General features: G+C 42.2%; 1 long non-coding RNA gene across 1 annotated transcript; it reads right to left on the bottom strand.

Annotated features, from left to right (window-relative positions):
• Positions 1-14,168: 14,168 nt before the first annotated feature.
• On the bottom strand, positions 14,169-20,175 carry LOC129036735 (uncharacterized). The gene is made up of 3 exons (XR_008502636.1): positions 19,608-20,175; positions 16,711-16,836; positions 14,169-14,408 (listed from the first exon to the last, which is right to left on the bottom strand). It is a non-coding gene; the product is annotated as an uncharacterized LOC129036735 (long non-coding RNA).
• Between the last annotated feature and the right edge of the window lie 1,862 nt (positions 20,176-22,037).

Genomic DNA, 22,037 nt, shown 5'->3' with positions numbered 1-22,037 from the left:
CTGAAGCAAAATGACAAAAACATCAGCATTTGTTGAGGAGTGGTTTGACATAATAATCTCTGAACTTTTCTGTAACTTTCATCTCTAAGAAAAAAAGAAAGAAGGAAGGAAAGAAAGGGAAAGGAAAAGAAAGAAAGAAAGAGGAAGGAAGGAAGGAAAAAGAAAGGGAGAAAGAAGAGAAGGAAAATGTTGGGCTAGGTATCAGGATATCTGAGTGCTAGCACCAGTTTTGCCTCTAATTAGCTATATGACTTTGAGCCAACCACTGAAATCTTTCTAGATTTCAACTTCCTGCACTGGAAAATCAAGTTAAGATAATATTTACCTTAAGGGAGTGTTTTTGAGAATTCAATGAGATCTGGGTCATAGTTCTGTAAATGCTAAAGCTCTACTCAAATGTTAGTTAAAATAAAATTGGGTGGGTGGATTAATAATTCCTGAGACTTCTGTAGCTCTGATGGCCTGTGGCTAGTGGAGGTATTTTGAGGAAGAAGCAGGGCTATGTAAATAAAGTTCTTAGCTCAGGGGCTGGCACCTCGCTTGGAGCAGAGACTGCTGGGTGCCTACATAGTATCGATTCTCTCCTTCCTCACTCACAGGTTCTGATTTTATTCTGGTTGGTGATGGGCCTAGATACAGAGACATATTTCCTAGCCTCCTGTAAGTAGGAGTTGTTTGTTGGGTTTCCAGAAATCTTCAAGAATGCTGCCTCAACCGGGAGAGCTACATGTTTTGCCTTTCCCTTTTTCCTGGTTCTCTCCTAGAAAGCAGAAATGATGGCTGGCATTCCAACAGCTATCTTGGACCATGAGGTGACCTTGAGGATGAAAGCCATATGCTAAGTATGATGGCAAAGAAAGATAAAAAAGCACCTGGTTTTCAGTAACTGTGGAACTTCCATTACATCTTGGGGCTGCCCACCTCAAGACCTCTTTTATGTGGGGAAAAATAAATTTGTATATCGTTAAGTCACTTATGTGGGCTACTGTTATATGCAGAGGAACCTAATCCTAACTGATACATTTTTGTTATTCTGAAGATGCTTATTCTCTTCCTATGTGTTTTGACTAGGTAAATGGATAAAAATGAAAATAATAGTAAGGATGCCTGTTGCTCTGCTAGCTATGGAAGGAGAAGAATCCTTCAATTGCTCTCTCCCTTCCTCACTGACCTGTTTTGTTGGTATGAAGATTGTCAAGGACAGGCATCCAGAGGAGACAAACTGAAGGAAGGCTCTGCTGTGTAGCAGTCTCATGGCCCTGGGCGGTCCTTAGCTCTCATTATGCCACTCACATTGGTGAGTGGGGAGGAGCCCTTCCCCCAGTAGTCTGAGATGGCGAGCATTGAACTTGTTGCCCCTGGTCATACTCAAAGGCAAGACCACAAAAGAACACAAACTAGCTCTGCCTAAAGTGGAGAGGAGAAGAAAGAACATGATTCATGTTTGTCAAATCTTGCATTTATTATGTGGTCCAAAGCTTTCTGTGGTCTGATACTGCAAATTGCAATTTGTACTCTATAGGAAAAATATTATACCAATTATAAATAAGTACTAATCAATACTAACCAGTAAGCAAGACCTCAAACTTTGGCCATATGGAGAGCTAGATGATCATTTTTGATGTAGCAGAGAAAAGAGAGAGAGACACAAGATGTTCCCCATAAGCTTTAGTAGTAAAGAGGACCTAAAAGGAATCTATCAGCCCCTTGGAGCCATGTGTGATATGCAAGCTCCCAAATGAGAAATTCTCTGGAACTTAATGTGATAGTTCCAGGAATTTCACCCGAGACACAGATGTTGTTAAGGAAGTGGGTTAAAAAGGGAATAAAAAAGAAGAAAAAAGAGACATAAAAATTCAGAGAAAGCAAAAGAGGGGAATATAAATAAATGAAAGAAAAAAGCGAAGAAAAATAAAGGAAAGGGGAATGAATGGACAAGGGAAAGAAAGAAAGAAAGGAAAAAAGAAAGAGAAAGATAAATGAAAGAAAATGAACAAAAGAAAGAAAAGAAAAAGAAAGGAAGGAAATAAGGAAGAAAGAAAAGGAAGGAAGAAAGAAAGATAACAAGTTTAGAAATCCTTCAGTGAAACTTTCTCTACCTGCTGAGTCAAATAAAAGCTCTTTCTTGGCAGTGGGTTGGTGTGCGAGGTGTGATTACTTGAATTCAGGAAACAGCCCGAGAGAAGTGTGCTTGTTCTGCTGAGAGCGGTGGTACCCTCAGCATGTCTTCCTGCATTTATACGCAGCCAGGGAACTCCAGGCCATTTTCCATGGTGCTCACCTTCAGGTGGTAACTCAAACCTCAGTCCTGGGCAGCCTCATCTGGGTTTTAATTCTGATACTACCATTGATGAGCAGCGGGCCATTGGGGAGGTCACTTAACTTCTTGTAGTCTGCTTTTCCTTGTTTCCAAATCCTGGGATTATCACCCCTCCCTTGAAGAATTGTTGGGGAGAATGAAAGGGCCATTGTGCATGAAAACTATTGGCAGAGGGCTTGACCCAGGGGAGCACTTCCATAAATGAGACGCCTGCCTCGTGTGTTTCTTCTCCCTCACTCTGCTCAGATGTTATTGGAGGTGCCCTGGGCTGCATTGGTGAGATTCTCCCTGGCTCTGGGGTCATGGGCTAGAATAACCGGCAGAAGAGTGCCAAGGGCAGGGCCTGGCTTGGGGAGCTCCACCCAGTGCCAGCAATAGGGGTGCAAATCTGTAAAGAATTGAAAAACAATGACAAATCCACTAAAATGGGATCTGTTTTTTGGTTTTTTTGTTTTGATTTTGTTTTCCTGAGACACGGTCTCACTCCCTTCACCCAGGCTGGAGTGCAGTGGCACAATCTCAGATCACTGTAGGCTTCACCTCCAAGGCTCAAGTGATCCTCCCACCTAAGCCTCCTGAGTAGCTGGGACTACAGGCATGCACCACCATGCACAGCATATTTTTGTATTTTCTGTAGAGATGTGGGCTCACTATGTTGTTCAGGCTGGTCTTGAACTCCTGGGCTCAAACAATCCACCCACCTCAGCCTCCCAATGTGTTAGGATACAGGCTTGAGCCACCATGCCCAGCCCCTTGAAACACTGCATACAGTCCCTGAGGTCTGTTTTCTACTAGCACCATGTACCCCCACTTCTAAATAATGTCATAATAAAAACTCTTCCCTGACAAAATTTTTAATGATTTAAATGTTAAACAATAGTTGTGGTTACTGTTGAGTTTTAATGCTATATAGGCTTCAAATCAGCATATTTTAATTATTTACCTTTTTTTTTTTTTTCTTAAACGGAGTCTCACTCTGTCACCCAGGCTGGAGTGCAGTGGTGTAATCTTGGCTCACTGCAACCCCCACTTCCTAGGTTTAAGTGATTCTCCTGCCTCAGCCTCCCCAGTAGCTGAGATTACAGGCATGTGCCACCACACCTGGCTAGTTTTGTATTTTTAGTAGAGACGGGGTTTCACCGTGTTAGCCAGGATGGTCTTAATCTCCTGACCTCGTGATCCACCTGCCTCAGCCTCCCAAAGTGCTGGGATGACAGGCATGAGCCACCGCGCCTGGCCAAATTATTTACCTTTTAATAAATATGTCTTATATGGAAGTTAATCCAGAAGCTCCCTGGTTATGTGAAAATAAGCACTTATTTGAAGAGTCAGTTCATAATGGCTTGGAATCCTTTGAGCTCGCGTTGCCGTTTGTTTCTTCAATGCTTATTGTGCTGAATATTCCTACAGTAGATTTGAAAAAGAACAATGATTGCAAAAGACAAAGAAACAGAAGTTGAATTACTTCATTTCTGACACTGAAACATTTTGAGTGTTTGTGTTTAAAATTTGAAACAGTGAAACACTGAAAATTGGTGTGGTATGAAATTTTTAAGTGCATATTCTAGTTCATACATAAACTATTTTACTGAATGTGAATAATAGCTTTAAAATGGAAATGCACTCTTCTTTTAAAATTATAATTATTCCTTTTAAAACTAAATAATGAATCCAGTAAATAAAATATTACCACAATTGCATGATTTCATAGCTGCCTGATTTGTATTTTTTGTAGACATTTTGGTTTTATTAAAATTTATTTAGATGTCGCCGGACAATTCTTTATATAAAATAATATATTGTAAAGAAAGGATCAAAGCTCACGCTGTAAGGTGGATATAAAACCCTTGAATAAATAGTTGTGCCTTTCCCTTTTATGTATGTATAATAAACTTTCCCTCTCTCCCTTCCTTTCTTCCTGTCTTTCTTGCAAGTCTATATGTATAAAAATATAGTAAAGAAGAATTTTCACTGCCTTTCCTGGCCACATTATTTTTAAAATTTCCGATTATTGATAGAAATAGTTTTGCTGAATAGACGAGGAGGTATTAATGATGATCTGCCATGGGTGTGAAATGTGGAAGATAGGCCACTGACAATAGGTTTCCCTGTCCTGAGCACAGAACATCCAAAAAGGCATTAGGTGCCAAAGCACGGGGCCTCCCAGTTGTTTGAAGAAAATACTTTTACTCAGCTCAGGGCACTGATTTTCCAGTCCTGTGAGCTCCAGCCTTCAGGAAAATAGCAGCAGCAGTAGTCAAAACAAATAGCTTCTCCAGGCATCAGGCAGCTATTTCCATTCTTTTCTCTCCCAAATGGCCCAGACTTAGACTTCCTTCAGTCTACTTCAGACGATCCAATAGTTGCACTTTAAAGTCAGCCCACTCAGCAAACTGTGCAGGAAGGAGCAGCCACGTTGTAATCTTTTCTCCGTAAAGTTCATTGATTTCTTCCTGTTGTACTGTGCAGTGCTTTTTTCCTAATGCCCTTTTGAGACTGAATTAAACTTTAATTCTAGCTGAAGAGGAAGGGCTGGGAGGGTTGGACAGCACCGCTGCACCATCAGTGAGACCATGGGGGGAGTTAATTATGCTCTAACTCTTTTGTGGCTCGGAGCTCATTACCTCCCCTTCCCCTTAGCCCCTCTTCCCTTTAGAGCTGTTTAGTTATTTCCAGCTGAAGTTGCTCATCACCTGGAAGAGTCTCCTAGGACTCAACTGCTTACCAAACAATAACTGGAGCTCTTTCTGTCCTGCTATAAATGCTCTCCTTCACTGGAGATGTTTCTTTTCACGATAAAAGCCTGGATATATTATATACAGTCAGGGCAGTGCCCTCTGTCCCGCTGGACTGGGCCAGGCCGGGTCAGTGGTAAAATGCATGATGCAGTGTCATGGGCAGACAGCAGCTAATCTGTTTCCCCAGCATGTCATTAACACAGGTGAACACAATCCACATCAAACATGGTTTCCTTTTTAAAGGCCCTATTTATAGCCCATTAGTAGTTAGGGCGAGTGAGAACAAGGTTTTTGGTGGTAAGAATGCAATCCATCACAGTAATTAAATGGGTTTAAGTACAGTACTAACCTGGAGAGTGCAAAGAGTTTTAACTTGACATATTTACCCCCCAGAATGAACAAAGGCAAGGAAAGTTCCTGTCCACTGTCAGGACAGGAACCTCTGTCTTTCAGTGTGTTTCTGCCTGTAGGAACTCTATCCATCTCTGTATTCCTTCGTGTTCTGTCTCTCTTTAAATCTCTTTCCCTGTATATCCCTGTCTTTCTTTGTTTTCCTAGCAGATTTCTTTTTTTTTTTTTTAGCAAAACCCTTCTTCACTTTAACACTACAATATCTAATAGCATAAGTAAATTCTTCCAGAAATTAAACCAAAAAAATAAAACAAAACAGAAAAACTTTTACCATACTGCCCCTGCTTTCAGCATTTCACCCTTTAGGCCTCTTGCCAACTCCAGCCAGAGTAATGCACTTGGCTATGCAATTAGATTATTCATCAGGATTTCAGAGTGGTCCTGGTACTGCCTCACATCTCCCTTGCTACGTGCTTTGGTTCAAGGGCAAAAATTCAAGCCACTCGGCTGATTAGATACCCCCCTTAGCCCCCACCCCTGCTGAGAATGTGAGCTTCCCCATAAAATGCTGATCTTTGGTGCTTACAAAATAAGCAGCCAAAAGCAAATCTCAAGCTTTGAGCACGTAATTTTTACCTGTACACTGAAGCATATCATGGACCCTAGAGCCAAGGTGCTGAGGCACCAGGGATATCAGACTCATTTCACACAACCTCCAGAAGCAGCTGCCTGCGGAGGGCCCCGGGCAAGTGTTTCGTACACAGAGCAGCAGTGCACACTGGTTTAGGATGGGAAATGAGGAAGTGGCACCATATCCAGTTGCAGCCACAGGGGGCACCGAAGCAGGGAGGATGTAATTATCCTTGATGCATCTCTTTGCCTCCCAACTTCAAGAAGTTTATAATTCCTCCTTACTTAAAAAATATAAAAAATTATATATGGTCATAATGCCAGCCAATGCTGGCTTCCAGAAACAGCTTTCAAATTTGCCTCTGTGGAAGAGGTGACCCAGGAGGGAGAATGCAAACACTAGCAACCACATTTCTGAGGGCCTGGCTCCAGGCAGACAAGACAATGTGAGAATTTAGGGTCATCAAAAAAATACCAGGTCAATTTATTTTTTATAAACATATATTTTATGCTACAGTTGTCATGGTATAACAGAAGAAGATGATATATATTTTTTACCTTTCTACTATAGCAGCAGGCTTTACATTGATAAAGGGAGGTTATGTACCTAATAAATGACATTTAATGACTATAAATTACATTTTTTTCTTTCACCCCTTTAAAAATCATTAAATATAGCATACATACAGAAAAGTCTAGTATAACCACAACCCTTCATCTCCCAGGGGAAAGCACTCTATTCTGACTTTTAAGGTGATCACAACTTTCTTTACAGTTTGACCACCTCTGTATCCCTAAGCACTATGGTTTAGTTTTGCCTGCTTTGGAACTTTAGATAAGGAAAATCATATACAAGATATTATTTTGCATCTTCGCCTCTTTCACTCTATATTGTTTATGAGCTTCATTAATGTTAAGTGCATCTCTAGTTGATTTGTTTTTATTGCCATTTGGCATCCCAGGGTATGAATATGCTACAGTTTACCTACTCCCATTGTGTATTTATTTACCCACTGGTATTAACATTTGGGTATGTTCCCTGGTGCATGCAGTTTTCCAGGGTTTTTATGTAGGAATAGAATTGCTGGATCATAGAGATGTATATCTTCAACTTGACTAGCGTTCTGTGTGTGTCTATTTGGCATCCACTCATCACAGGGCCAAGTATATTAACTGTTTTTTCTTATTTTCTGTATTCTTGATTCTCTGGCATTTGGGGGCCTTGCAGACCCAGGGAGACGCTGCCCCTCCCAGGGTGAGCCAATTCCTAGAGATTGCAAAGGGCTTGCCCAAGAGCATACTTTTCATATACAAGCCAACCAATCCAGGATCTGTAGTCCCAACCGCCCTCCTTATCTAACTCTCACATACCAAGCCAAGACTTCTTCTGCCCTAAATTATCCCAGGGCCGAGTTCCAGGCAACTTGAGACCAACCCTGTAACCCAAGGGCTGATAGAGGCTATTTAAACTAGCTCATCCTAAACTGTTTACTCTGCCCTGCCTTCCCTTTTCAAGGAAACCCTGATAAAGGCTCTGCCCCCAGCTTTCCCCTACCTCCTGTCTTCTGCCTCCTGACCATACTAATGCTTCCCACGTGGCCCTGCATGGTAAGCATGCCCCCTTCTCTTGGGAAATGAAGTAATAAATTCCACAGTGGCATTAGCTTCTCTGTGTTGTCACTCAGTCATGCCTCTATAAATTAAGTCCTGGGTATAATTTCAGAACAACTAGAAAATGTCAAACTGCTTTTCAAAATGCTGGTGTCAGTTTACACTCCCACCAGCAGTGTATCAGCACCTTTCCAGAGATGCTTCTTGAATGAACAGGATATTTCATTGTTGTAATATCATAAAGTCAGAATTTGAGTACACCTGGGCGAGCTTCCTGTTTCAGAGATCTGTGCTGAATGCATAGTGAAGTCATTGCTGCAAAGCCATGGCCTTAGCCTTAGTCCTGGCAGTGGGGCAGTCAGGAGGGCACCTGAAGACATATTCATTGGGTCTTTAAGGAGAAATCTTAAGATTCACAGTGAGTGGTGAATGTTGATTCTTTTGCATTCTGATGTAATGCTTTATTTTTAAAGCACTGAGCTATTTTCTGAATCCACATATGCTTTAGTTGTCTGCTCAATATCTAGTTCTCCTGTCTTTCTTACCAAGAGAACTCTGATTTGGTTTAGGAGACAATGTGCCCAGCCCTAGTGATGGATCATGCCTGGCCCAAGTCAGTCGGAATAATTTCCTTCCAGCTTACCAGCCTCCCTCACCTTTGGGGGTGAGACATATCCCCTGATCATGTGACTTGGTTTTGGCCGATGAGATATGAGCAGAAGTCTGGGGAGGAGACAGATGTAGCTGGAACCCCTTTATCATTTCTTCCTGTTCTGACTGGTGGAGTTATCTCCAGAGATTTAGGAAACATCTTGAGGGGATAATTGAATAGAATTTTCGAGTCCTGATAATGGCAAACCATTGACTCAACATCAGCAGCCACTTTGTTGCAGACTTCTTAAGTAAGAAAATAAACCCTTGCTTGTTTAAACTGGTTGTTCAGATTTTTTTGTTGTGCAGCTACATGCACTCTTAACTAATACACTGAAGGAAGCCCAAGTGTCTTTGTGCAGAAATTTGTAATTTAAAGGGGAGTAGAGTGGGAAGTGTTGCCTCTGAATGATGCAAACATGAACACATGGAGGATTGCCTTTGCCTTTTATTATGTACCCACTTCTTTAATTTTTCACAAATTAATCTATGTATTTTTCTGTCACACATCTGAGCATTTACTGTGTGCTAGGCGTGACTTCGGTGCTGGGGATAAATAAGAGAGTGCTGTTATCCTCAAGGGCCTTGTACTTTATTAGGGAGACAGACACAGAAGTAGTAATATGAATACTAATAATGTGTGATAAGTGAATGACAGAGGAATGTCCAAAGTACATGGTTAGCACAGAAAAGGAATGCATCACTTAGCCTAGGGTTGGCAGGGGTTGGGAAAGGGTAGCAGATAACCCAGGGAGGAAGTGAGTTATGGATAGTTGCTATTATTTAATCTTGAAGTCTTGAAATGTCAAGAGGATTTATAAGTCACCTAGAAGGGAAAGGACATTCCAGGCAGAAGGAACAGGGTATGTAAGGGCACAGAGGTTTGGAACCACGTGATATGTTGGGGAGCCACTGTCCAGTATTATTGGAGTGTGGCCCTTGAATCAGTGTAAATGTAGTTCCCAATATGAATGGGGCAGTAAGTGTCGAGTGCACATTTATGATATGAGGTGACACATTTGAGTTGTCACCTTTACAGCAGGGGCCATGGAGTTCATTTGTAGTGGGACCAGGTCATGGGGTCCATTAGTCATGGGACCAAGATCAATCCTTGGCAGTCTTGTTTGCTAGGGATCGTCTAATTTTTAAATGGCAAATAAGTTTTGTCTTGTAGTCAGATCTGATTGGTAAGTAAGCACCCAGAATTCTATGTTTTAAAGAATCAGAAGCTATATCTATTATCAGCAAGAAAGCCTTGATTGATGGTGTGGAGCCCATGGCCATGAATTTGCCACCTTTTTTCTAAATGCCTTGCTCTGCAGTAGTTCAGACCCTGTGGAGGAGCCCTCCAGAATCCAGCTCATGCTGTTTGCATATTGCTTGCTTTATTATGTACGCAATGCTGCCCTAATCACCAGAGTTACCATTATAAACTGCATCAGCCATCTGTGTGCCTGGGAAGAACAGATACTAGGGTGAACACAATTTAAACTCTCCTGGCTTTCAAATGACAGGAAGATGAGGTACTGAATGTCAAGGTCTTATTTAAGGAATGATAAAACAACCCGCTTCATGTGCTATCATTAGAGCAACCACATTTGTTACAGATAAAAATGAAGAACAATTTATATTTTGAGTCTTTCTCTTTCTCTCTCAAGCTAAAATGATCTCAACATTCCGTCCTACAAGCTGTAATGGTACAATGTGTGTATAGCAGGCTGGTTTGATTTGCAACTCTGAAAGAATCAGTTTCCTGGTACTGAAAAATAAAAGCCCTCTGTATTCAAGTGAAGCCCTGCCTCAGGTAGCTGGGTTCTGGAACACATTTGTATTAAATTAAGGGACTGGAGAGAAACAGTTCTAGGTGCTAAATTAATATGATCAATGTATTTTTAGTGCACCTATGGAAGACAAAGGTGATTTTCTTGTTAAATGGCTACTCCCAGATCATGTGGGCAGACCCCAGTCACATAAATGGTGCATGCTAAACCTAAAGGACCATTGACTTAATGAAGACAAGAAACAAGACACACTCCAATGCCACAGGAACACAGTGAAGAGAAGCTCCTGGGTGTCTGTGGCGGAAAGAAAAACTACAGAGCATTTTAGCAACAAAGTGACAGCCAGGAGAAATCATTCTTTGTTGTGTGGACTTGCATGGGTTCTTTGTCAGTTTTTCCCAGTTTCCCCATCTGTAAAATGAGAAAAATACTCCACAGCTTCATTAAATGGATCTGGCCAAATGAGATTCTGTGTGTGAAATGGTCTTTAAATTATATAACACCATGTAAATATTAGATATTATAATTACTATTGTTACCTCATAAGTCTATTACAAGATTCAGAAGAGATAATGTAGGTGAAATTGCTTGTAAAAGTACCATGGAAAAAATCTGGAAAAGTACAAATGTAAAATGGTAATTGAAGTAATAGTATCAGTACTTTTAGTTATCAGAGGCTAGAGACAGTATGAGAAGTACATGAGAGGGTACAAAGGCATTATGTAAATAAAAGGTTTAGAGCATTTGAAAAACAGGCAAGTGATCAATTCAATAAAAACAGAAGACAAACCCTGGAATTTCCCAGAACAGAAGCATCCATGTTAGTGGAATTGTGAGCAGGTTAGGAGTCATTGTTCAGACAGTAAGTGCATACAGCATTTTATACTTAACAGGCCTTTTGATGATCAGAACGAGAGACTGACTCAGGTTACAGTGAAGAAATCGAGATTCATTGGTGGATATATGTAGGCAGAAATCTGTGCTAGAGCTCATGGGGGAATTACAAACAGCCAAAACTCATGGAGAATGGTATGTCCATCAGGAACTAGGAGGTTACACAGAATCAGAAGAAACTCTGGGAACTGGATTGCCTAGAGCAGCAGGAGTTTTCTAATTTTCTACTATTTGTGCCACTGCACAACCGAGTATCTCATTGCTCTTCTGCATGTCACTCAGTTTTAGCTGTCTAGGACTGCAGGCTTTCCCGTAGCTTTTGCCTGCCCAGGCTTCCTCTTGTCTGTGGCTTCTGCTGCTCTAGGTTTCTGCTGAAGGCCTCTCGGCTTCTGTTTCCTTCCTACCTTTCAACTCATGAATGTCTCTATGATTCTCATTTAGACTCTTCTAGAGAGGGACTCTGAGTGCTTCCATTGATCCCCATTGTCTTTGTTGGGCTCGGCTTTTGTGTCAGGCCCACTCAGAGAGGAGCTGCTCTGAGGTCAGACTTCCACACGTAGATTGTGATGGTTAATACTGAGTGTCAACTTGATTGGAGTGAAGGATACAAAGTATTGATCCTGGGTGTGTCTGTGAGAGTGTTGCCAAAGGAGATTAACATTGGAGTCAGTGGGCTGGGAAAGGCAGACCCATCCTTAATCTGGTATCTAATCAGCTGCCAAGCACAGCTAGAATATAAGCAGGCAGGAAAATGTGAAAAGAGAGACTGGCCTAGCCTCCCAGCCTACATCTTTCTCCCATGCTGGATGCTTTCTGCCCTCAAACATCACACTCCAAGTTCTTCAGTTTTGGAACTTGGACTGGCTCTCCTTGCTCCTCAGCCTGCAGACAGCCTGTTGTGGGACCTTGTGATCATATGGGTTAATACTTAATAAATATATATACATATATATATATATATATATATATTCCTTTAATTCTGTCCTTCTAGAGAACCCTGACAGGGTTCAGACCAATCACCTGTGAATGAGGAAGGAGAGTCACCTGATCTGAACCTAGCAATTTATGCTCCAAGAACCTCTTCCCTTGGGGCTGTTGGTGGGCGCCCCTTGGGGTGGCGTGGGATAGGGGTCTGTTGCCGGGCAGGCACTCCACAGTTTTCTTGTTCAGTGCATATGTGAGGATGCTTGGAGTTCTGTGACACTCAGTTTACTTTCCACTACTAGGTCAGTAGGAGCAGTGGCTTGCAAAGGCACTTTCTGTAAAAACAAACACATTAAACAAATACCCTAAGTACAATCATGATGATAATGATGGCAAACAAGATGAAGGAGGAGGAGAGGGGGAAGAAAAAGAAGAAAAATGTAGGGATTTTGAAATGTGTTCCTTTTAAGACACTGTGAAAGAAAATATACACTGTAGAGCAGGTGTGTCCAATCTTTTGGCTTCCCTGGGCCACACTGGAAGAAAAAGAATTGTCTTGGGCCACACATAAAATGCACTAACACTAATGATAGTTGATGAGCTAAAAAAAAAAAAAAAATCTCATAACGTTTTAAGGAAGTGTATGGGCCAAATTCAAAGCTGTCCTGGGCTGCATGCGGCCCGCAGGCCACAGGTTGGACAAGCTTGGTGTAAAGTGTCAGGAATATTAAGCTTGGCTGAAGCCGAACTTTATTTTGGATTCTGGTTATTTTATCTAAAGCAGCTTTGAAGTGGCTTCCTCGACATAATTAAGAATCTCAGAATTTTGGAACAGAAAGAAATCTCAAAGAAATCTACTCTTTGGTTAGACCATTTTGCATGGTCTAATCCCTACATCTTAGAGAAGTAGAAATGAGGCTCTGTGAGGCTGAGTGGCTCGGCAAGCTTAGGAGGCCTCTGTTCTGTGATTTCAGAACACAGCAGCGATTTCAGAGATTCTCTGCCACAGAACTGCTAACTCTGGTTGGCTGGTTTCCACTTGAGCACTTGTGTAGATGGAAACCTTATTGGCTTAAATAGTTACCTCTTTCTTGGGGCAGCTTGCCTGCAATTCCTGCCAATCTTTCCCTTATAAAACAGAAATCTACTTTTTCTATAAAGGCGTGGTGTATTTTCTAAGCTTTATTTCAGACCCTAGGTGTTCCCAAGCCATCTTTCACTGTCACAGTCTCACGTCCAATTTATTCAGCCTCAGAGCTGTTACCAAATGGCTAGAACCAGAAGCCACACTAGTTTCCAGGTGTTTGTGAAGGATCTGGCCACTAACAACACAAAACAATAATAATACCACAATGTCACTGCCGTTTTAATCAATCTCCCAACTTTATCACACAACAATTGCTATCCTGGGTGAAGCTTTTTATAAGTTTTGTGTTCTGTCAACAAACAACCAAAAAATAAAATTGGCACTGGATTAAAAAAATTCGTATGTTATAGTGGTAGCTGAGGTGTTCTTGTAGTTCTAAAATGATAAACAAAATAGCCAAAATATGTATAAGATATCTGCCATGTTTTAACTGTGTGGTTCTGGGCAAGTTACTGTCTCCACCCTTTACAATTCCTGTCTGAACACTAGGATATTCGTGTTCTTAGCACTGTCATTGGCTTACAGGAAATGCTCAATAACTACCTGTTAATACTGAATACCTTTTTATTTAGTCATCATAAAAACTGTATAAAGAATGAAGCTCAGAAAAAATCAAGTAATTTGCTCAAGTTCTAAAAAGCAGAAAGTGATAGAGTTAGCATAATTAGAACTAATTATCTGAATTCAATTCGGTGGTCTTTTTGCTTCACCAGAGCTAACCACAACTGCCATGTTTTAGGACTAGGCAATGGGAACCCCAGTGTGTATCCTGGATCTGACTCTCAGCTCCCAGGATTTAGAAACCCCAGTGCAACCCCTGTCTCAGTGCCTCTCTCCTTGGAGGCATCTTGTGGGCCATGCCAACACCCACTGCCCCTCTGCTCTGATAGGTGGCAGGATCCTGGGCTCTGGAGGTGTTGAAGGAGAGGTGTAATTTTCTTCCTCCCCAGCCTGTGGTTTGGACTGTTTGACACTCCCTGAGGGGCCTCAAGAACTTCTTGCCATAGACTCTAGGCTCCTTATCTTGGTAAATCAACATAATGCTCACCAAGTTGGCTTTCCTCAAGTTAAGGTGGCTGATGTGTATGGAATTACTCAGTAAGATTATTGAGAGCCTCACAGAACACTTGGCAGGTTTTATTTCTTAAGTGATGACAAAGGTGGCCCTTGCCAGTGAAAGGCCACACTGTTGGCCACCCCTTCTGAAATAGTCTTGTTGACTAAAGTTCTGTGCAGGACGTTATTGGCACCTATAAATAGACAAATTGGCAGCTTCTCGTTTTCTTTTTTATTGACAGATGTGGTGGTGAGGCTTGCTCTTGGATGCTGTCAGGAAGTATCATCTGACTGCGTTTGGTACCCTGGGGGAGACAAACAAAAACTTTAGTGAAAGGAAAATGAGAACTCACCTGAAACCAAGAAGAGTCTTTGGAAAAGGATTTTTGTGTAGGTCATCTGGAAAATGTTTACTCTTAGCAGTTATGCATAATTATAGTCTTAAGAAGAAAGTGAGGTGGGGGTGCGGGTAAGGGTGGGAATGGGGTAGGGGTAAACGAGTGGGTGGAGACGTGTCTGTGTGTCCAAAAAACTGCCCCAAAGCAAACATGGCCACATGCACACATCTAAACAAATGTGTCTCTTAAGACTTTAGCCTCCAGCATACTATGTAGTCGCTGCATTCGTTGACTTTCTTGTCTTACCCAGCAAAAGATGTAGACGATTTCCACTATCTTTCCATAGACCCTCGCCAAATGAGCAGATGGGAAAAGTCTATTGCCTGACCAAATTGCCAGTCAGCCCATGAGCAGTCCAGACAGTGCAGGATTTATAGCAATGGAATTTTCATGATTTCTCCCTGCCCAGCCCCCACGAAGAAGCAAAGACCCTACTCTTGACCTTGGCATCCCCTTGTTGCTTTCTTCTCATCCATGATACCTAGGCTTGATATTCTTTACCTTGGGTATTCTTATGAATATTTGCTGAATTTTCATTTATACCAAATACAATTCAGAAGACAGAGGCTTTCCAAGTTTCAGATCTCCTGAGAAAGGTATGAGTGTGTAAGTATGTTAAAGAAAAGCTCTCAGCTTGTCTCATGGTTTAAAGTCCTCCTGAGATATCTGAGCTGAATCTAAGGAATAAAGTAGATTGGCTCCTCCCTGTCTGATGAGTTTTATCAAAATGTGATAAAATGTGGTAAAGAAAAATGGTGGGCCAACTTCGTTATAGTTCTACTGAGGGACACTGTACAGGTAAACCAGGCCATAACTCATTTGTCCTGTAACAGTTTTTACTATTCTGTTTTTATGCAGTTTTGAAGAGTGAGAGGAATTGCCCTAGACAACAGATGTGAGAGACTTTTTTCTTTCATTCTGTCCTGTGGACAGGCCTCAGGCTCCAGCCCAGTGACTCATTGTTGTGGTATTATATACCTCAAGATGAAGTGTGTGCGGTGGAAAGTGTGGGCAGGATTTATCAGTGTGACTTCTTCCTTTGAAGTATCAAGGCAGGCTACTTTGCTGATGGTTTCTGGAACCTAGCCAAGCCCCAATATGCTGTGAAAATAGCCGTCTTAGGTTTTCTTGGCACATGAGAACATTTGCACTTGATTCTCAGACCTCCATTGCTTTCTGATGTTTTTGAGGCCAGTGTTCTTGGGATTTAGGGCCCAGGGCCAGATTGTAACCCTGCCTGTTTGTACTCCTTCAAATGCCCCATCCCAACATGGTTTTGATGGCTCCAGATACAGACTGTAACACCAACTTGAGTTCCAAAGTGCAGGCTGGCTTTAGGTTGCTTTTAAGCATTCATGCATAAATTTCTCTGTAGCCCACATTTCCTGCTGCCCTGCCCCAACTAACAAAATGCTGACTCTTGAGGCGTTTTACTGTGACAATGCTTTCTACAGCAAAGCGTCTTCACATTTTCAGCTTGAAACCAAGGCAACATGTAGGCGGAGAAAAACATAGGAATACCATGATAACTCTATCAGTAAATTGAAAAAATAGGGCTGGGCATGATGGTTTTACACCTGTAATCCCAGCACTTTGGAGGCCAAGACCAGTGGATTACTTGAGGCCAGGAGTTTGAGACCAGCCTGGCCAACATGGTGAAACCCTGTCGCTACTAAAAATACAAAAATTAGCTGAGTGTGGTGGCACGTGCCTGTAATCCCAGCTACTTGGGAGGCTGAGGCAGGAGAATCTCTTGAACCTGGGAGGTGAATGTTGCAGTGAGCCAAGATCATGCCACTGCACTCCAGCCTGGGTGACAGAGTGAGATTCTGTCTCAAAATTAAAAAAAAAAAAAAAAAAAAAGAAAGAAAGAAAGAAAGAAAAGTGCTCCTTTTCTAGATAAAAAAAAAAAATCTATCATCTATTTGCCTGTACCTTCCTCCTCCCACCTTTATTCATTGTCATACTGTTATTAATTTTGGGAACAAAGGACATAAGAGCCTAATTATGTTAGACTCCCAGACACCCTTCCAGAGGTGACTGATCAGCCACATTTCTCATCACCCAGCTATGTGTAATAAATAGCTTCCTTGTAAATGCGTATTTCCCAATAGATGCCCCATTTCAGGTTTCCTTCTAGCCTGGGAACCAGACTCTGTCATTCCTGATTAAAATATTGCCAGCCTGTGTTGGGGAACCCATAACTAACCTTGCTGAGCATCTTTTGCACTTTCTCCTTTTGAGTGGGCAGACCCTTTAATAAGGGAACTTGATGTGACTGGACTTGAATCTGGGGAAAGGCTTAGAAAGCTGGCAGATCCATGTCAGTGTCCTCCTAGTTGAAAAGACAATTGATATGTTTGCAGGTTGGGTTCTGTTATGGGCTGAATTTTTCCCCCCAACCCTCCCAAATTCATGTGGTGAAGTCCTAAGCCCCAGGACCTCAATGTGCCCTTGTTTGGAGATAAGGTATTATAGAGGCAATCAAGTTAAAATGAGGTCATTAGGGTGGGCCCTAATCCAATATGACTGATGTCCTTACCAAAAGGGGAAATTTGGGCTGGGCACGGTGGCTCATGCCTGTAATCCCAGCACTTTGGGAGGGCGAGGGGGCGGATCACGAGGTCAAGAGATCGAGACCATTCTGGCCAACATGGTGAAACACCATCTCTACTAAAAATACAAAAATTATCTGGGTGTGGTGGCACATACCTGTAGTCCCAGCTACTCAGGAGACTGAGGCAGGAGAACAGCTTGAACCCAAAAGGTGGAGGTTGCAGTGAGCCGAGATTATACCACTGTACTCCAGCCTGGGTGACAGAGCAAGACTCTGTCTCAAAAAAAAAAAAAAAAAAAGGTGGGGGGGGGAATTTGGAGACAGATCTATACACATGGAGACTGCCATGTGAACATAAAGACAGTTCTCTACAAGCCAAGGGGAGAGGCTTGGAGCAAGTCCTTCCTTCACGGCCCTCAGAAGCAACCAATGCTGTGGACACCTTGATCATGGATTTCCAGCCTGCAGAACTGTAAGCCAATAACTCGGTGTTGTTTAGGCCACCTCATCAGTGGCACTTTGTTGTGGCAGCTCCAGCACATATATATGCCTCTTTGGCAGCAGGTTCTGAGGCAGAGATGAGTATGTAGGGCTTATTAGGGAGTGCTCTTGGGATAAATTCCCATGGAAGAAAAGGAAAGGGGGCAGATTGGGATGAGGGACAATTTGAGCTGTAATGTAGTCCCAGCAAAGGTCTCAGCTGACTTCATGGGAAGCTCTGGAGCTGGTATGGCGCTTCGTTGTTGGAATATGAGCTTGGGCCTTTATAACTCCCTGCTGATCGGTCACTGGGTGGGGGCTGCTTCTGCCTAGTTTTCATAAGCCTAGACAAATCCTGAAGAGGAGTGTCAGTTGGGAATGGTCTTTTGGGAGCAATTCCAGTTACTGTGGGATAAGTCCTTCAATCCTCATGGGGGATCTCAGTGGCGCATCACAGCACCACCATGAATACACGTCACCAGGGGTTGGCTGACTTAGGAAATTTGATAAGCCACCCTTAATTTTCAAAATGGGGTTGAATTTTGCCAGGTGTGGTACTGTTTAGTTCTCTTTTTCTTTCTTACTTTCTAGGTGAAGCAGGTTGTGGCTCCCCCAACACTTTGATCCTGTCCTGGGTGAGAGCTGGGACATGGGAGGTGTATCAATCATTATCTAGACAGAAAAACAGAAACTACTCTGGATGTTTCAAACAGAAGGAATTAATGGAAAAAGAATGTTACCAAGGTGTTAGGTGGGCTGGAGAAGCACACAGAGAGGGAAATGTGCCCCAGAGATGAGGAAGCTGGGGGTTTTCAACCTGGGTTGAAACCTGCAAACCCACACTGTCTGCTGAGTTTCTAAAGATGCTGCTGCTGTTACCATTGCTACGGTCAAATCTATGCTGTTCCCTCTGACCAGGAACCCCAGACACCACATTTTGATGCTGGTGAAACCAGGACTGATACCGCTAAAGCTCAGTGTCACCCATGGAACTGCCAGAGCCCATAGTTGCTGATCTCGGTATTACTGTTATTGGTGGCTCTACCAGTAGCAGACAAAAAAGCCTTCTTCTTCCTATATTCTAGCCTTCCTCTAGCAAGTGGACTGCAGTACAGACGAAGGCATGGAAGAATGGCATGGATCTGGGACCAGCAGACAATAGTCCACTCTCTTTCAGACTAGCTCTTTGCTCTGTCTCTTCTCAGTGTTCTGTCCTGAGAGGGAGGTCACATAGCAATGGCCAGGAAGCCCCTCCTCAAGACTGACGAGAAACCAGGTCTACTAGCTCTCATCCAATATTCTCTGAACCACATCATGGCATAGCTAAAGCCCTGCCTCCCTTTTCCTTTCCTTCTGGTTTCCAAGAGGAATACTGGGTCACCACTAAAACGTGGACCACAAAACGGCCAATGAGATCAACTATACTACCCAGCCACTTCAGTCAATACCTGTCAAACTGATGCTTCAACTGAATTTCTCATTAGTTGATTGAATTGGTCAAATGAATGTTCTTTGGACACATTTATTTCTCTGGGACATTGATAAAGTAGCAGCATCTACTTATCATGAATAAAACTTCTTTATTATCTGTTGGCTTTTTACAAATAAAACTTCTTTTATTTATTATCTATTAACTTTTCAGGTGATTTTACATTTTTCCCCATTCTTTCAGCAACCATGGCGATATCATAAATCATCCTTCTGTCATCCATTTGTTCTTTCAGAAAATATTTACCAGGGAGCCAACTATAAACAAGGGTTTGTATTTTGTGTAGTGGAAGGAATACAAAGAAGTAAAAGAAATAACCCTACCAAGGAGTTGATAGCTACTAAGAAGGAGTACACTTTTACAAACAAAGTAACTGATCTGCAGCAAGAGAACAAGGAATTGCTAGAATCAGCCAGGACTTCTGATTGGCAAGCTGAAGCCCTCCCCATAAATAACCCCCTACTTGTTGAATACTGAGGTGACACACTCGGTTGCATCAGCTCTAAGATTCAAGTCAATGTCTCTTATTATTTTGAATGGCATCTGATTATAGATTAATATGTGTTTGGTCTAAGGTTACCTTGAATTGTCTTCATTTGTCCTCATGGAAGTGACGGAGCAGGCTTGGTTTTTTTCCATGTTGCTTAGCTTTCAGACACAAATTAAGCAATATATTGTATTCCTTCTGTCTAACCATGTGGTTGGTATAATTTTTCCACAGACAGCTGAATTCAACAGCCTGTGCGTAGTGATTCAACATAAGTAAGGACAAAATAGTAGGCGGTAAAGGTTGTCAGAAGGACACCTGGCCTTCACTAGGTGCTGCCACTAAAGCCAGGCCATCAGATATGGCAAACCTCAGGGTGCTGCCAAATCTTACGACCAAATTCTTTTCACCTGGGAATTTTACCCATTCATCAGACCCAATTTTTCTCCTAAATCAGGAGACACGATGAGAATTTTATCAAGTCAATTCTGCAGTTAGTAACTTGACTACCATCTAGCATATTATTCTAGCCATCTATCCATTTCTTCAAATCATGGACTATTTCAGGATATTTCCTCAATCATACTCGGATCTCAAATGATAGGCTGAACTCACTCTCCATCTTTTGAGTGGCCACTGTGCTCAACAGAGCACTGATGTTACCATGGTTTCCTTAGTGACACAGATATTACAAAGGGGAGAGTATGGTTGAGGAGGCAAAGCATGAAAGGGAAAAGGGGCCTTGATATTCCTGTGTGCAGGGTGCTAGCCAGACTTCACTGCCTCACACTGGGGGCAGTTGTCAGGCTCATGAAAGATTGCTGTCAGGGGATAAAAGCCTCATTTGGCTCACTTAAGATTTATGAAGTATGTTCTGTGCATCAGGCATTTTACCATTTTAATTTCCAGAAAAGACAGCTAATTTTTCCTGTGCATCTGGGATGTTCCCCCAAGATAGCAGAGACGAGAAGGCAGTTTTGTGGTGCCACAGTTGTACATGGGCTTAATTTGAAATAATTAGTTTCATTAGCTTTGATATTCTAATTATATCTCTACATTTCACCATCTTGCATAGAGAATATGCAAAGCAAAGGGCTATTGAGCCAGGGTTGGAAGGAGCCCTGATTTTGATTGTTTCTCATTTCCCTTTTTGTTTTCAATAGAAATCAATCCCTAGTGTTCAGTAAGGCCTCCAAGCCATTGGAGCCATTTAGCAGAGCCCTGCTAGGGTGTGCGCTTACCTGGACAGGTTCCTGACTAGTCATCCACTGCTGTCAGGACTTAAGGATGATGCTTATCAAGGTTCTTCTTATGCTGCTAGAGAACCTGCCACCTATTTCTCAGAGATTCTTTCCTGGGTAGAGGTACCTAAATGTTGCCCCGAGTTCCATGGAGTGTGATAGCCACCAGATTTGACTTCAATAATATTCTTCATCTCAGAAGCTGGGGTAACTGGGCAACTATGTAACATTTTGTGTTTGTAAGGTGGTGGGATTTTATAGAATAATGAATCTTCACAGAGCCCTGGGTTGCTAGGGAACCTCGATTTAGTTCCACTTTGGAATGAGGAAAATATGAAAAGAAAAAGAGAAGTAAATTTCTTAGAATTTCCCCACTCATGATTCAGTGCTGATACAAAATTCCAGAATGATTGAGTATCCTAAGCCCATGTCAGTCATCTCTCAAGATTGAAAGGAGAAACCTGGCAAAAGGATAGGGCAGTAAAAGAGAACTGAGGTGGCTGTTTGAAAGGGGCCATGTCTCCTTGGAGACACGTGTCTCTCTAGGAGGATCAATATACAGCATTGTTTCTCCATGGCTCTCATGTATTCTTTTGAGACCTTAGTATACTGTTTCTAGATCAACAATTTATGATATTTATTGAGAACCTGCAATGTGTCCAGCTTTGTGCTTGGTGATGTGAAGGCAAGAGATGTAAGGACCTGGTTTCTAATCTTCAAAAAAGTCTACACTGTGGTTGAAGTGGTGAGGTTTATTCAAATAAATTAATTTAGAAACTATATCAGACAGATAACATATAGAAGCTTATGCTACCTGTTTGCAGGTCAGAGGTTCCTTTCTTGCCATTGGAAAAGAGAAAGGAGAGAGAACACCAAGTGTCAGAGTCGCTGGGAAAGGCTTCTAGAAGGAGGAAAAGTTTAAATAGTGGAAAAGAAAAAGAAAGTCTGATAGGTCCCTGACATTTGTGAGCTTCTAATTACACCAATATCGTGATAATTTCTTCCACAACACAAACACAAAGAGGGTTTTTGCCTCTGAAATGACAAGCAGAGAACCGCAAGGCAATGTTGAGATGCAGAGGATGGCAGTTTCCCTCCTAGCTGAGTGACTCATGCCTCCACTCCAGGGTGCAGGGTTTAGATTCATGACAGATAAGGACAGGCCATAGGCCTTACAGGTGGCTTTCAAATACATGAAATCAGGGATCTACTGTATTTCAAGATGGGGAGATTTAGCGTGAGGCACAGAGGTGAGACTGATGAAGAATCTGTTCCAGCTAGG

This window comes from Pongo pygmaeus, chromosome 4 (genome assembly GCF_028885625.2).
Source record: "Pongo pygmaeus isolate AG05252 chromosome 4, NHGRI_mPonPyg2-v2.0_pri, whole genome shotgun sequence".
NCBI classification, from domain to species: domain Eukaryota; kingdom Metazoa; phylum Chordata; class Mammalia; order Primates; family Hominidae; genus Pongo; species Pongo pygmaeus.
Note: the sequence above shows the minus strand (reverse complement) of the source record. Positions and strands in the feature narration are given on the sequence as shown.